Source organism: Sceloporus undulatus, chromosome 4, assembly GCF_019175285.1.
Source record: "Sceloporus undulatus isolate JIND9_A2432 ecotype Alabama chromosome 4, SceUnd_v1.1, whole genome shotgun sequence".
Classification (NCBI taxonomy): domain Eukaryota; kingdom Metazoa; phylum Chordata; class Lepidosauria; order Squamata; family Phrynosomatidae; genus Sceloporus; species Sceloporus undulatus.
The window spans coordinates 85,589,099-85,604,516 of NC_056525.1; the positions used below are offsets into that span (position 1 = coordinate 85,589,099).

General features: G+C 39.6%; 1 protein-coding gene across 10 annotated transcripts in view; it reads right to left on the reverse strand.

Annotated features, from left to right (window-relative positions):
• DAB1 (DAB adaptor protein 1) overlaps positions 1–15,418 on the reverse strand; it is a 416,141-nt gene that overhangs the window by 199,072 nt on the left and 201,651 nt on the right. The window lies entirely within an intron of this gene.

The window sequence follows — 15,418 nt, forward strand, 5'->3', positions numbered from 1 at the left end:
ATGCAAGAAAAGAGAGCCAGTGTGTTGTAGTGGTGTGAGCATTATACTATGATTCTAGAGACCAGGGTTCGAATCCCAGCTCAGCCATGTAAATCAATTGGATGACCTTCGGCCAGTCACAGTCTCTCAGCTTCAGAGGATGGCAATGGCAAACCCCCTCTGAAGAAATATGTCAAGAAAACCCTCGGAAGGGTTTGCCTTTGGGTCACCACAAGCCGGAAATGACTCTAAGGAACACAACAATAAACAAACAAAAGAATGAAAGATGAAAGTTCTAAGCTGGGGGGGGGGGGGGGACTGCGAACATAGCAGTGGCCCTTTTTTCCTTTCCAAGCCCACTCTGTGGGCCACAGCACTACATTTCATCATGCCAAAGTAATGTAGTTTTTTGGCTGATAATCACCACTCTTTTTTGGTCTGTTTGGGGGAGGTTGGGGGGTGGGGGATCAATGAAGCAAATCATTGCCTTTCAAGTGAAGTTTGAGAGATTTGGTGCAATTTGGGATCAGAAATGCACCAAAATCAGCCCAATTTTAAAATTCAGGGAAATTTGTGGGCTTTAAGAGCCTTCTGAAGGTTCCTGTTGGTTGCATTTAAGGGTTTCAAGGGCTGCCTATGGCCCACATTTTGCCCATTCCTGCTCTAAGCAAACTTCTTATTTATCTTGGATTTCAGGCTGAGATAGATACTACCCATCTAGTTTTATGCTCATTTCCAGGAGTACTGAAAAGCAACTCATGCGCCTTTTGACATCTGTGAAGATGTTTGGGTTTTCAATACCTTTTTGTCCCCCTGAGTAATGCTTATTCTTGATATCTCTTCCCTTCCCTTTATGGTGCTCACCCTCAGTTGACTTCAATCTAGTCTTGACTTGTAAATAAGTTCTCAAAAGTTAGTAGCCTGCAAGATTTTACTAGCCAGCTGAGCATTGGCATGTGACGGATGGAAAGCTCCATCCAGCCACCCCATCTGCGGAACCCATTCTGCATGTTAGTAGTGTCCCACAATGGGGTTTCACTTGGTGTAAGGTGTCAGGGCCAAAAGGGTACTCCCTCATGTCCTTGCCCAGCATGGCTTTCCACATAAGTAAACCCACACCAGGAAAGAAGGAAGGGGTGTCCCAGGCCTTTCATTCCCGACCCAGTGCGGTTTTACATGTGAGTAAAGCCACATAGGGCAGGGAAGAAGGAGTGTCCTAGGCCTCTTTTTCCCTGCCACATGCCATGGGGGCACACAACAGGGAGTTAGCCCTCTTCTGGGGTGTCACGCAGTGTGGTCCACACCTCCTGCACCTCCTTGGTGATTCCACTGCTGCCTGCCAAACTACAGCCTGTCCCATGTGGCTTCTACCAGTCCAGTGTAAACTGGCACTTGGGACGTCCGCAGCCACGGTGTGGCTGCAATGGCTCCATTACGGAGCAAATGGCGGCGGCGGCAGACCGCCTCAAAGCGGCGGTCTATAACCCGCCTCAGTTTCATATTGTTCCGTTTTGGCAATTAAGCCACTGCTTACAAGGGTGCCATTCACTGTTCTCACTGGGTTTTATGAAAAAATATAACTTGGTGTATTGCCATCATGAAATGGTACATTGTCAACAGAACCATTTGGCTGGATACAGCCAATAAGATTAAACACTGACTAAAGATACTGAGGGGAGAACAAGAAGAAAAAATGTATTAAGAAATAAGAAGCAGCCAGGGAGTCAAAAGAGGACCAGGTAGTAAAGAAACAACACACATACTGATAACGATACTTTTTTTTTTTTTGGCATACCCATTATTAGATTATTTTAACCAGCGCCCCTTGAATGTGTGATCTGTCTGTTTGCTATCCCAATCAGAGAATAAAACATGAATCTAATGGTCCAGATTTTAATCTCCTTATGCAAAATGAACTGTGATTCTGTTTGCACAGCAAACATCACTATTCATAAAATAATGCACTGCATAATTTGAATGAGGTGTTCAGAATACATTTTCGCATTTCCAATTTGTTGTTTCAACAGATTTTATCAAAATTTGCATGGTGATGAGTTCAATATCTCTGAATAGAAATGTGCAAGTTTTCCTGTTTTTAAAATGGAGTTTGTAGAAACAAACCCAAATTCAAATATTAAAACTAAAATTGCTCTGAAGAGAAGGGAAGGGAAGTAGGCAACCATCAAATTATTTACTGCTCTGAAAGAAAAATATCAGTATTTTTCATCATTATTTTTGCAGTAGCACATGGGTATCTCTGCTAAGATTATGTTATACGCAAAAGACATATCAACATAAGTGTTTGCCGTGTGCAGTAATAACTATAATGAACGGGGAGGGGGGGGGATGGGGAGAACAACACAGAAAAACTGCAGCATGTGAAATTACAAAAATAAAAGGAATAAAACAGAGTGCAGATAGGTAAGAATGTTGCTAGGGGGAGTACTTAGCTACTTTAAACAGGTTCAAATGTCAAACTCATTATGAATTGCATTTCAAAGTACAAAAGAAGGTGTTTATTATTCAGACACTATGTATAATATTTGACACTTTCTGGAAAATGGCTAAGAGGCTAGAAGGGAAATGTTAGCCCCCATCAATAAGCATAAAAAGGTTGATTCAGGAAAATACAGGTGTTGTTGTTGTTATATTTATTTGTATCCTGCTCTTTTTCCAGAACTGGGACTCAGAGCAGCTTCTCAATATTAAAAGAACAATACAATTACAAACACCGAAATGATGCAGTAGTAGTAGTAGTCAGTCTGAGGTCAACAGACACCTGAACTGAAAAGGATGTGACATGAAACCCTGCTTGTGTGTGAATTAGGGTTACTTTGTTCTTAAAACACATTAATGGATTATTATTATTATTATTATTATTAAAATGTTTGTACGACATAGTGCTACACTAGACCCCTATCACTACATAGCAAAAACCAGGATCTTCTAAAGTAGATTCTTTGGGGGCAGGGATATTTTCAAGAACAGAAAACTTTTAAGGTTTGGTGAAAATACTTGCAGGTGATTTGGGACAGGATTTGAGCATGTTGCCCAACCTGCCATCACAACATCTGGCTTCTCCAGTGCTGGAATATCTTGAGCCCTGATGTGTAGCCCACATGTTCTTGATTTCAAGAGAAGAAGGAACATAAAGCAGAAGTACTTAATTAAGTTCTGGACAATACAACTTCTCAACTCACACAACCCTGGGATAATGTTGTTCCAATGATCAATTTTTCCACATCATGGTTTTGCTGAATTTTCTGAGAATGTTGCTTTTTTTATCGTATTCAATCTTTACTGATAAACTACTGTAAGCATAGATCTCCTATGGAAAAGTGGCAGACAAATAAACATGGTGATGTGAGGCAAAACATAGAGACAGGTGTGTACCTTCAAGTGTTTCATGTAGGATCCCAAACTTTGTGCAATCCTTATTCTTAGGAAATCTATACCTGTTAAATGTCTACATCACATGTGGGTACTAAAATCACATGAGCTCTGTAGATACAAAATGATAAAACTGGTAATGGGGTGCACAAAACATCTTGGGCTGTAAGTTGTGCATCCCTACATTACATGCAGCAAATCCAAGGAAACCCAAAGTTTACAGCAACTTTGAAAGGAGGAAAATGAGTAGTGTGTGACCATGCTGGCAAACCTTTCATTATATGCAACACAATTTGCACAATGAGCAAATGATTTATATAATGTGGTTACATTGATTTGAAGTGGTAGAATATGGCAATCAAGAGGGAGAGAGAGAGAGAGAGAGAGAGACTGACTGACTGACTGACTGACTGCAACTATTAAGAAATAAGACTTAGGAGAAAGGGGGAGAAGGACAAGCAAAACAACAACAACAACAAGAGTTGGGGGAAGAGATAAGATAAATAGCACTGGAGACAAAGTCTTTATAATACTGGCAGAGCTGTTACAAGGAAGAGAGAGAGAGAGAATGGGTTTGGGGGAGATGAGACAAAGGTTAAAAAAACACTGCAGAAATAATCCAGACTGCTTTAACTACCCTGGCTCAGTGCTAGGGGATTGTGGAAATTGTAGTTTATTATGGCGACCAGAACTCTCTGATAGAGAAGAGTAAATGTCTCACAAAATTCCCAGAATTCCCTAACATTAAGCCGGGACAGATGAAGCAGTTTCAAACTGGATTATTTCTGCAATGTGTTTTGGACCAAAGAGAGACAGAAAGTATAGGCTTTAAGGTGCAGCTAATGAGTTTTTCACCCATGTAAAGCCAAATATTTTTGCTATTCATTTTATATTTCAGCATTTCCCCCCTTTTTACTAGCAGTATATACCTGTAGTATGTAACAGCCTGTAACTTAAATTGGTAAAATACTTCACAGATAATATATCTTAGGGTGTATGGACCGATGTGCAAGCCAAGTTAATTCTTTATTTTTAAATATGTATACTCTTTTTATAGATGTGCTATTGGTGATGCACATTCCAGTTCTATAGTTACTAATCATTTATATGATGCCACCAAGGTGAAAAATGCTTTACACAGTACTATGCATGCTGCTAAAGCTCTGCAACATCAGAGAAAAGAAGTTCAGTTATGAGTCACAGAAGGCATTATCATTCATCTGAAATTCCAATGCACTGGAGTCACAGATCTCAAGAGAAGGTATCGTATTGAACATGGAAGGTCACATCTGAAACAGATCAGGACATGTTGAACTGCAATTAACTTGCTGCCAAAGTGGCACACAGTTACTGAATGTTGTGTATCACTTTCAGAAACACCATTCATGCCAAACTATATGGCTGATGGATATGGTATACATTTTTAATAGTATTTTCGGTACAAAATTGCTCAGCTGAGTGTTGAAAATATCAAGACACTGCTTAAAACTGCAATATACAGACTTAAATATCTTTAAAGTTGTACACCTACAACTGACATCCAGAGAGCTCTGGAGGAAAATAATGAATGAAGCAAGGCTTTGAAAACTCCTATATGCAGAACTATATTAGGAAAGAGGGGTAGAAAAAATCTACTTTAGCTGTCAGGTAATTAGCTTTGCTCTCCAGCACCATGTCTGATTAGAGATATCTTGCTGTCATTCCTTCCTGATGATACTGGGCATTCTAGAATTGCTTTGCAATTTATGTCCCTCAAGAAGGACCACAGACTGGTAGGTTCCATTATGCTTGGGCAGAGAATTTGCTCTATTTTTAGTTTTAAAAGAGTTATCCAAGCTGCTGAAGCCTCTGCTTCACAACACGTGTAGCACCTTGGATATCTCAGACTAAAACCTGGAGCAGATTTACCAACCTACTGAACCCACTGCTTTTACCCATCACTAGACGGTCTCCAGTACAGTGGACCCTTGTTATACACTGGGGTTTGGTTCCAAGATCCCCCGTGGATAACAAAATCTGTGGATGCTCAAGTCCCATTCAATATAATAACATAGCAAAATGGTGTCCCTTATAAACAATGGAAAATCAAGGTTTGATATTTGAAATTTATACTTTTTTAAACATTTTCAAACCGTAGATTATTCTTATTCTTTATTTATATAGCGCTGTAGATTTGCACAGCGCTGTACATAAAACAATAGATATATAAGAGTAAACCTGCCTATGGTGTACAATCTAAGAAATAATAGGATAATACATATAAAATACATAGGAATACAGGAAATGGTATGATAAACCAGGCAACAAAAGACCATCAAATAGCAAATGATAATCACGCAATGCCTGGGAATGCTTCTCTGAACAGATGCTTGAATCTGTGTATAAAAACTCAGAGTATAAGAAAGACCGACTGTATTTCCTTATCTTGAGGCTACATGCTTGAGGAGAGCCAGTGTGGTGTAGTGGTTTGAGCATTGGACTACAACTAGATATCAGAGTTCATTCCCCACTCAGCCATGGAAACCCATTGAGTGACCTTGGGTAAGTCAGCCTCGTAAACTCCTTAATAGATTCACTTTAGGGTTTAACTTGAAGGGACACAAGAAATGAATTGAAGCCACACAACAACAAGCATTCTTGAGGTCAGAAGCTTTTTTGTTGAACAGCCAAAATAATTCAAAAATCAAAACACAGGCAGTAAAAGCACCAGGTCATTAATTAATAATACCTGACTTTCCTGATTTTTACCTTCCTTACAAACTGTTTGATTTCTATATCCTGATCTTCCAAGATTACCTCTGGCCCTTTCCAGATGGGCCTTTTTGTACGTACTGTGTACGTACTAGGGTTGCCCGGAGGCGTCTCTTTCAGACGCCCCCAACCCTAGTAAGTACACAGTATGTACAAAATGGCAGCGCCCATTCTACATGGGCACCACCATTAGGACGTCACGGCCCTGCTGCCTCCAAACGGAGCGGCGTGGACATGACGTCCTGGTGCCCTTTTGCGGCGCTGGAAGGAGCTCCAAAACAGAGCTCCTTCCTTCATTTGTGTCGCTGGCACAGCCTTTACACGGCTGCGCCAGTGACACAAAAGAGAAAGGGGCTGAGCGGCCCTTTTCTTCCCCCCCCCCGCTGCTGTTGGGGTGTCCTTGGGGCTTGAAGTCTCAAGGACACTCCACTCCTTTCCTGCCGCGAGAAGCGGCCTTTTGCCACTTCCCGTGGCCTGGAAAAGCGGCAGATTGGGGCCTCATGGCTGCCGCTGTGGCCTCAATCCGTCGGGGAAAGGGACGGGTACAGGCCGCCCCAACGGGGCAGTTTGTAATGTGCCTCTGTCTTGTTTGATGATATAGGGATTGCTCTTGCACGAAGCTACTGTTTCCACTTGCTTTTTCAGTAAAACCAGGAATTCACTAAAGTCATGACCAACAGGCACTGATCTACAGTCTGCTTTTCATGGACAAACACACTCTGCTTTTGGATGGTGCTTCTACTGAATTTTCAGGAATCTTCCTCATTTTCCTACACCACAGCCTTCTCTATCCAAAAGCACCCCCTTTTTCCAATCCTCTGTGTACCAGTGTGAATGGGCCAGAATAGGCTACTGTAGGGAAGAAGGATAGAAGAATCTGCTTCAGCCAACCCAGTTTCCTGAACCTAAATCTGATCCAACTGAATTTATCCAGTGATAACATCCCGCCCAAGACTCCTAATATCTCAGTTGCTGACAATGATTTAGAAAATCTAGTTCTTTTATAATTTAGGAGATTAAAGCCTCTCAACACTAGAGGATGATTTGACAATTTAAATCACTTATTGAAGCTATGTCTGTAAAACCACTTGCCCTTTTCAAATTCAGTCTCTTTCAACATTTTGAAATGCTTCAATAACACTACATGGCTATGCACAATTTGAATTGATTTAATATTCTTTTAGTATGTCAGAATTTGTGTATGGCTCTTCTTAATGAGCTCTTCAGATCTGTGTGTGAATTATGCAACTTCCAAGGACAGATCTTCAAAGTCTGCTCAATTGATTTAAAAGTATAAAGTTGCTGCCTCCTCTCCCAGAAACCCAAATAAATAAATCAAACCTCCAAAACAGCACATAAACAAACCAAAATTAAACCTACCAATTACTAAAACCATTGAAGTTCCAGATGGGATGTAACTTCTATTGCTTCATAGGAAATGGAGGTTTTAATCTATGAAATGAAGTAAGGTTTTAACTGCTACAGGAAACTGTACATGGGATGCATTTTAAATAGGCTCAAACAGTTGAAATTGAAAATAAACATGGTCCCTGGGTAAGATACAGCTGGTACCCATATAACTATGGGCTTGTCTATATTACCTATATACCTCAAGTTCCCCCTGGGCTGGTTGCATGCTGTTTACACAGCCCCAAAACCTCAAGTGGGGTTTGTGCTGTTCACACCATACTTGGATCTAATTTGGATTTCCCACCCCCTTGTCTTACATTAAAAAGACAGAACTTTTGCTCTGTATTTTCAGGAAAATCTGGAGCAAAACAGGGTGGTTGCCTTCCCACACAGTCCCTACAAGCACCCCTGGTGAGTCATCTGTGGGTGAAAGTCACTCTGAGGTCAGAACAAGGCTGGGTGCCTCATTCTGACCTCAGTGCAACTTGCGCCCATAGTGGCTGCACTGGCTGGTTTGCAGGAACCGCATGAGAAGGCAACTGGCTATCATCACCATGTTTTGCTGCAACAGGTAAGAGGGGAGTCTGGTTTCTAATTGATTACTCAAATTAGCCTTTTTTTAATAATAATAATAACCATCATCATCATCATCATCAAATTAAATTAAAGATCTGGATAAGTGACACTTTGCATCACTTACTTCCACACCCTACTGGCCTTCACTGCAGAAAGTCCTGTGGGTGAGCTCTAAAAAGAGATCTCTGACTTTTCTGAACAGTATCATTCACATTGCCTTTCAGGTCCAAGAGGGCTATTTCCTTTTGGCTGCTGGAGATCCACCCATGATAGGAAGGCTAAGGGAGAAGGCATTTCATGTCACTGCTCTCTTAACATCATTGTCAACTTACTTCATTAAAGGTTCCAAGAACTAATGATAAAATTTGCCCAATGAGGCCAAAAAGATTGCAAATAAAATGGATTTTACATAGGACAAGCAGGCCAGTCTCCATCCAAAAGAGTAACTGAACATAGAACATGCATCAGAAACAGTAATATCCAAAAAACACAATGTCTGTCAGAACGTTTCTTGAACAAAGGAGCTTCAAAAACAAAAGTAATGCACAGTAATTCATCAAGAAAATGAACCCTTTATCTTCTGTGGTTTGAATAAGGATAAAAGATTATTGTTGCTGTTGTGACTGTACAATGTGTCTTTTAATCAGCTCACTAATGCATTGGACTCTATGTTATCATTTTATTAAATATTATCACAACATTTTGTGAATGGCCACATCTGACATTACTATGGTCTGCACTTTTTGCATTTCTGCCTAGACATAGGTTATGTGTCTAATCCTGGATAATATTTACTGCTACTAAACACACTTTTATCTTGCCTGGGTTAAGACAGAGCATATTAGATCATACCATCACAATTTAAAAAGCACTGTTTTAAAGAATTTATTATGTGACAAATTAATTATGGCCATAAATACTGAATTACAAGAACACCACTGTAGATTATAGCCCATGAATTCCTATGTCATAACACTTTTTTTTTCTTTTTTGTCAATGGGATTGTCCACACTGGCAATAATAACAACAACAACCCAGTTTCACCCCATTTTGAGCCTCAGCTGTTTATATGATGCAAAAGGCCAAAATGGAGTGAAACTGGGAGGAAACACTGAAGCAAAATAAAGCATTATTTCACCAGAATTATCTCACTAGCATATAAATAGCATGATGTAAGTACAGAAATGCAGTAAGGCCTAGGCAGTTTATGGAAGTGCTCAAGCATGAGTCCTGTGTCTTATTGAGACACATCCACCAGTGCCATTGTTCGTCATATGGTTTATTTTCTTTTATTGAGCATACAGGCGCAGGAGTGGCCAAATGCACCATTGACACATCACATAAGTGAGCCACCAAACATGAACCGGATTTACAACAAATGCAGAAGTTTGCCAATGATGCAATAGATGTAATAAAAACATACACAAACTGGCCATTCCAGCAGACGGGCATAGTGTGAAGGAGGGAAAGTGGGCATGTATGGGGGCCCTACATATGTGCTTTGGTAATGTGTCACTGGGCACCCCAATGAACTGTACAGCTGGTATATCATTCGTGCGACTGTGTGGCCAGTCACACAGGGAATCCAATGGTATGACAACTGGGTGGGACAACGGAGGTAATTAGAAGTTACAGGCGGTGTTTTCATGCAATGGTGTGTATGCATAGCAAGGGAGGCAAAAAAAGTCATTGAGTTATATGGCTTGATGCTGGATGGTGCAGCCTGCCTGTGGATGTTTGGCCTGCCTTGGAAGTAGGCCTTGCATGCAGCAGGAGTTCCAGGCAAATCAGGAAAACCAAGGAACAGCCCGTATTTTGCTCTCTGTCTGCTTTAGTCCCTTTGTTGCCTTAACTACAACAAACTAACAAATTAACAAAATTTGCCCATTTTCAGAGCTAATATGTTCTTCTGCTTGCATAGATTCAGATTTAAAACAGAATTACAGCTGAGCAGCATCACAGCATTAGGCCAACTTATCCCAGACTTTTTCAATGACATATTTCAAAGTTTCTAGCAGATTTCAAAAAGGCAATGGTGACAAGATGGAATTCTATGCTATCCAGCAAGTGAAAGCCCTTGAGGCCATGTGACAGATGTCTGTCACTACCTCAACATGCCTTCTAAACAGAATAAGGTGTCACCTGTATGTGGATGGTACCCAGCTCTATCACTCCTTTCCATCTGATTCCAAGGAAGCTGTTTCTGTCTTAAACCAGTGGCTAGCTGCTGTAATGGACTGGATGAAGGCAAACAAATTGAAGCTTAATCCAGACAAGACAGAAGTGCTCCTGGTCAGTCGAAAGACAGATCTGGGAATAGGGATTCAGCCTGTGTTAGATGGGGTCACACTTCCTCTGAAAACTCAGATTTATAGTTTGGGGGTACTTCTGGATTCAGCACTGAGCCTGGAAGCCCAGGTATCGGCGGTGACCAGGAGTGCCTTTACACAGGTAAAACTTGTGTTCCTGTTCCTGGAAAAGTCAGACCTGGCTACGGTGGTACATGCCTTGTTTACATCCCGTTTGGATCATTGTAATGCATTCTACGTGGGGCTGCCTTTGAAAAGTGCCAAGAAATGTCAGCTGGTCCAAAGAGCCGCTGCCAGGCTGTTAACTGGAGGTGGCTACAGGGAGCATACAACTCCCTTGTCGCAGCACTGTTTCCAGGCACAATTCAAAGTGCTGGTTTTGACCTGTAAAGCCCAATATGGCTTGGCTCCAGGCTATTTGAAGGACAGTATCTCCCTGTATGAGCCCCCGAGGACACTGAGGTCATAGAGAGAGGCCCTTCTCTCTGTCCCACCACCCTCTCGGGTGCATTTGGTGGGAACAAGAAAAAGGACCTTTTCACTGGCTGCTTCCAAGCTCTGGAACTCCCACCCTAGGAAGGCCAGGATGGCTCCATCCCTGCTGTCCTTCTGACAGCAGATGAAGACGTTTTTATGCCACCAGGCTTTCGCATGATGTGGATTCTGTTTTCTTTTGTTTTTTGTTTTAAAGAGTTTTAAACTTTAAATTTTAATAATGTAATGTTTTTAATTGTTTGAATTGGTTAATTGTTTTTTAAACCCATATTTTATATATTTATAGTGTTTTAACTTGGACTGTTTTAGATTTGTAAGCCGCCTTGAGTCCCTGTACTGGGAGGAAGGCAGGATATAAATAAACATAATAATAATAATAATAATAATAATAATAATAATAATGATACTCTCTCACCTTCAGAGGAAGAAAAAGGCAAACCCTACCTCAACAAATCTTGCCAAGACATATATGTGATAGCTTGTTCTTAGGGTCTCCATAAGTCAGAAATAATTTGAAGCACACAATACACATATACCACCTAATAAAACAAGTTAAAGAAATCTGACATTTTTTTTTGTTGGTTTTTTTTAATGTATGACAAGATATTTGGTAGCACCTTCAGCTTACCAGACTATTTGGTTCAAATTAAATTTGGAAAATACTTTGATGTATTGCCTAGGGATGGCTATTGAGTCCCTTGTCTGGCATGCATTTGTGGCCTTAGGTAGGTTGCCACAAACTCTCAGCTTCTGTCTGTTAAATGGGTGTAATAGTAGTCCCTAAAATTAGTGTTGTAGGAATGAACAGAAGACTGCAAAGCACAAGACAATTTGGAAAGTCTGTATAAATGATTAGTGAAAACATGTGAGTAACAAACTGCAAAGGTCAAACCCTTAGCTGTGAGTAGTAATTTTTTTATTACTGGTTTTCTTCAGGGAAAGTGACAGTGGCAATCACAGTTTAGCTTGAGCTTCGGTAGAGGAGGGCCTCTTTCCTTTTGATTAAGCACCGTCTGGTAGTCCATGCTTTATTAAGCTGTACAACAGGATTGACAAGGGGAAGGATGCTTTCAACAGCCTTCCCAGCCTGGATCCACCACTGCTTTGTCTTTCAAGTCCTTTCAACAGAAGCGGAAGGAAGCTTTTCCCCTTTAATTATCACGGCATATTATTTCTTTTTAAGGAGCTGTCAGCTACACAGCATATACTTAATGGGTCTCTCATTCAGATAATGACAATAGAACTGTTTCACAGGAGTGGTTGTTTAAATACAATATAAATAAACCTCAATTTTCAGAGGGAAAATAGGGGAAAGGGTTGATCAAAATAAATATATACTGCTCTATCATATCTTACAGAGCAATATACACAATCCTAAAACATATTTTTTTTCAAAGAATATTTTAATCAATATGTTTAAAAGACTCCAGAGCCCATATGAAATTAAAAGCATACTTCTGAAAAGACCTGTCAAAGGATATACAGTTTGGGTATCCGTTATCCAGAATTCCAAAATCCAAAATATTCCAAAACCCAAAATTGTCCACATGGGTGGCTGAGACAGTGACATATTTCAATGTACACAAATTTGTTTCATGCCCAAGTTATTAAAAATTTTCTGTATAAAATTACCTTCAGGTTATGTATATAAAGTGTATATGAAACATATATGAATTTCATGTTTAGACTAGGGTCCCATCTCCAAGCTATCTCATTTTGTATATGCAAATATTCCAAAATCTTAAAAACTTCAAAATCTAAAACACATCAGGTCCCAAGCATTTCAGATAAGGGAGACCCAACCTGTAATCTTCAAATGAAATATAGACACCCAACAAAACAGAAACTTCCATTAATAATTTATATTTAAATGAATGCTATGTAAACAAAATTACGTGTTTTTCTAAATGGAAATTTAAGATCATTTATTATTATTATTATTATTATTATTATTATTAATAAAGCACTGTAAATTTTACACAGCGCTGTACATACAATCTTTTTAATTGGACGGTTCCCTGCCCTCAGGCTTACAATCTAAAAAGACATGACATAAAAGGAGAAGGGAAAGGTTGTGGGGCTAGTAGGCTAATACATATAAAGTACATAGCAATACAGGAAATGTAACACAAACAAGTCTCCTTTCTTAGAGGTCTTCACACAGAGGCTGGATGACCATCTTTCGGGGATGCTTTGATTGTGATTTCCTGCATGGCAGGGGGTTGGACTGGATGGCCCTTGCCGTCTCTTCCAACTATGATTCTATGATTTTAAGTCCAGCTTGTAATGTTTTTTCCATTAAGATGCAGTTGAATTTCCTCCATAGGGTTTGCTCCAAAAAATGACTGCTACCCTCTTTATTTAGAGTCTGCAATGCTTCAGTGTGAACATCTGAGTCACTAGAAACCAAGGCTCTGGAGAAGGGATGGGAGAAATTTGCTAATTTCACTTTCTTATGGACTTTGTCAAATCCAAATCCAAATCAAAACTGCAGTAGATTCCAGGAGGCATGACTGACCACCTTTTGCCAATAAATAAATAAATAAATAAATAAATAAAGGGGGGGGGGCTTTTGCAAGTAATCCTTGTTTGGAACGTTTGGGGAAGTGAATGTGGCCCACTAGTTATAGTTTACTCATATCTGCTCTATAACATTAATGCCAGTCTGTTGTGCTCAAAAGGTACCACTTAAAAGTTTCTGTGTCACTGAAGCTGCCACTTCAACAGAAGAAACAGAACAAACAAAAACTCTAAAACCATTTTTATTCTTCATAACTTTCTAACCCCTGCACCCAATCTTCTAAAATTCTGCAATCAGCAACACCATTACATCACACACATACAAATTAGTCACCAAACCAAAGGGAAAAGGAACAATTCCTTTTCTGTACACACACACACACACACACACACACCCCTATCCTTCTGAAATTTTGCACTTTTCTCCTCTAGCAGTATGTGTTGTTTTCATATGTAGTCAAAAAGATCAGAAAGGACAAAAACAAATCTTTAGGGGATGGAGGGAAAAAACCTGAAATGCTGTTGTTGTACAAAAGTCTCAGCACCTTTCTATCTGAAATTTGGCAGAAATAATTCCATCAAAAGAGGCCTGCCAGTGTCATCCAACTGTTATATCCATTTGTTGAATTGCAATAAAAGTCAGAATGCTTCAGAAACTCTGAGTTGGGCACTAATTAAATGACAGCCAAAGGGATCAGAGCTAAGTCAGACTATTTTCTGAATTGTCAAAAAGGGGTGCACACTAAATTTTGTGGACAATGCATCTCTCTCTCTCTCTCTCTCTCTCTCTCTCTCTCTCTTTTGCACACTAAACTGAATCAATGCAGGGAAATACTAATAATTTCAACACATGAAAATTGAATTATCCCACAAATCTTATGTGTGTATTCACACACACACACAAAAAAATCATTAAAAAGCAAGTGTCATATCTTATTATTTTTCTAAACAAGAGCTCAACATCTGTAAATTTGAAAAAGCAGAGTTCAGAGAAAGGTCACTATGACCCCCCCCCTTTTTTTTTTTTTAAACTGTAGGTCTTTGTACAGGTCACGCAAGTAAACTATAATGTATTGTCCACATTTCATCTGTTTTGGTAGCCAAATCAGAATGGCAAGCAAGCTGCTATTCACAGCAACAGCTTTCATTGTCTCTGCCAATCTAGGTCAGTTGTTGTTTTTTAAAGGCACAGACTGTTGCCATTTCTGCTCTGCTGTATTCTCACTGCAGCTTAGGTGCCACTACCAAATTCTTCTTTTCAAAATGTAATTTCTTAATCATGTTTTAGCAGTTGTGCTACACTACATTTTTTTTACATCAGTGTCCAAATAAGTGAGATTTCCCACAGACGATGTGAAATCTCCTTACTTTAACAAAACATGAGAGGATTATTCTTCTGTTATTGAGTGTATGGAGGAGTAATAATGCAAACAATTTTTGAATTAATTGCCTTTTAATTCTATGAGAAGTGCAGAGCTTACACCCCAAATGCTTCTTACATTGATATAATACCTAGGAATTAATGAAGCAAACATTCCAAAACCAAATTAAATACAGTTAAAATAGCTGCAGCATTTGTATTACTATTTGATTTGCCCAACTGATTAAATATGTTCGCTTTTTCTGAATCCAATTGACACTCACAGCTAGAGTAGACCTCTAGAAGCAGCCTGATTTACCAACACTTGATTTGTTGATTGAGTTGAGTATAATCTATTTGGGACTTACAATGGATTTAGGCCTTCTAAAAATAAAGAATAAGGCTGAGTGTGTACTAAATAAGCATTTCACAGATGTCACCTACAAGATATATTCTTTAACAGTGGAGCAGCTGAGAAGCAGAATAAACTAGAGAAAAAAATGATTTTATGGGTTATAGCCCATTGATGACCAAATACATAGTGATTTGCCAACTAGACTAAAATTTCTTCCTTTCCAACCAAAACAAACTAGGAGTGAACACTTCATCTCTGGTTATAAAACAGCAC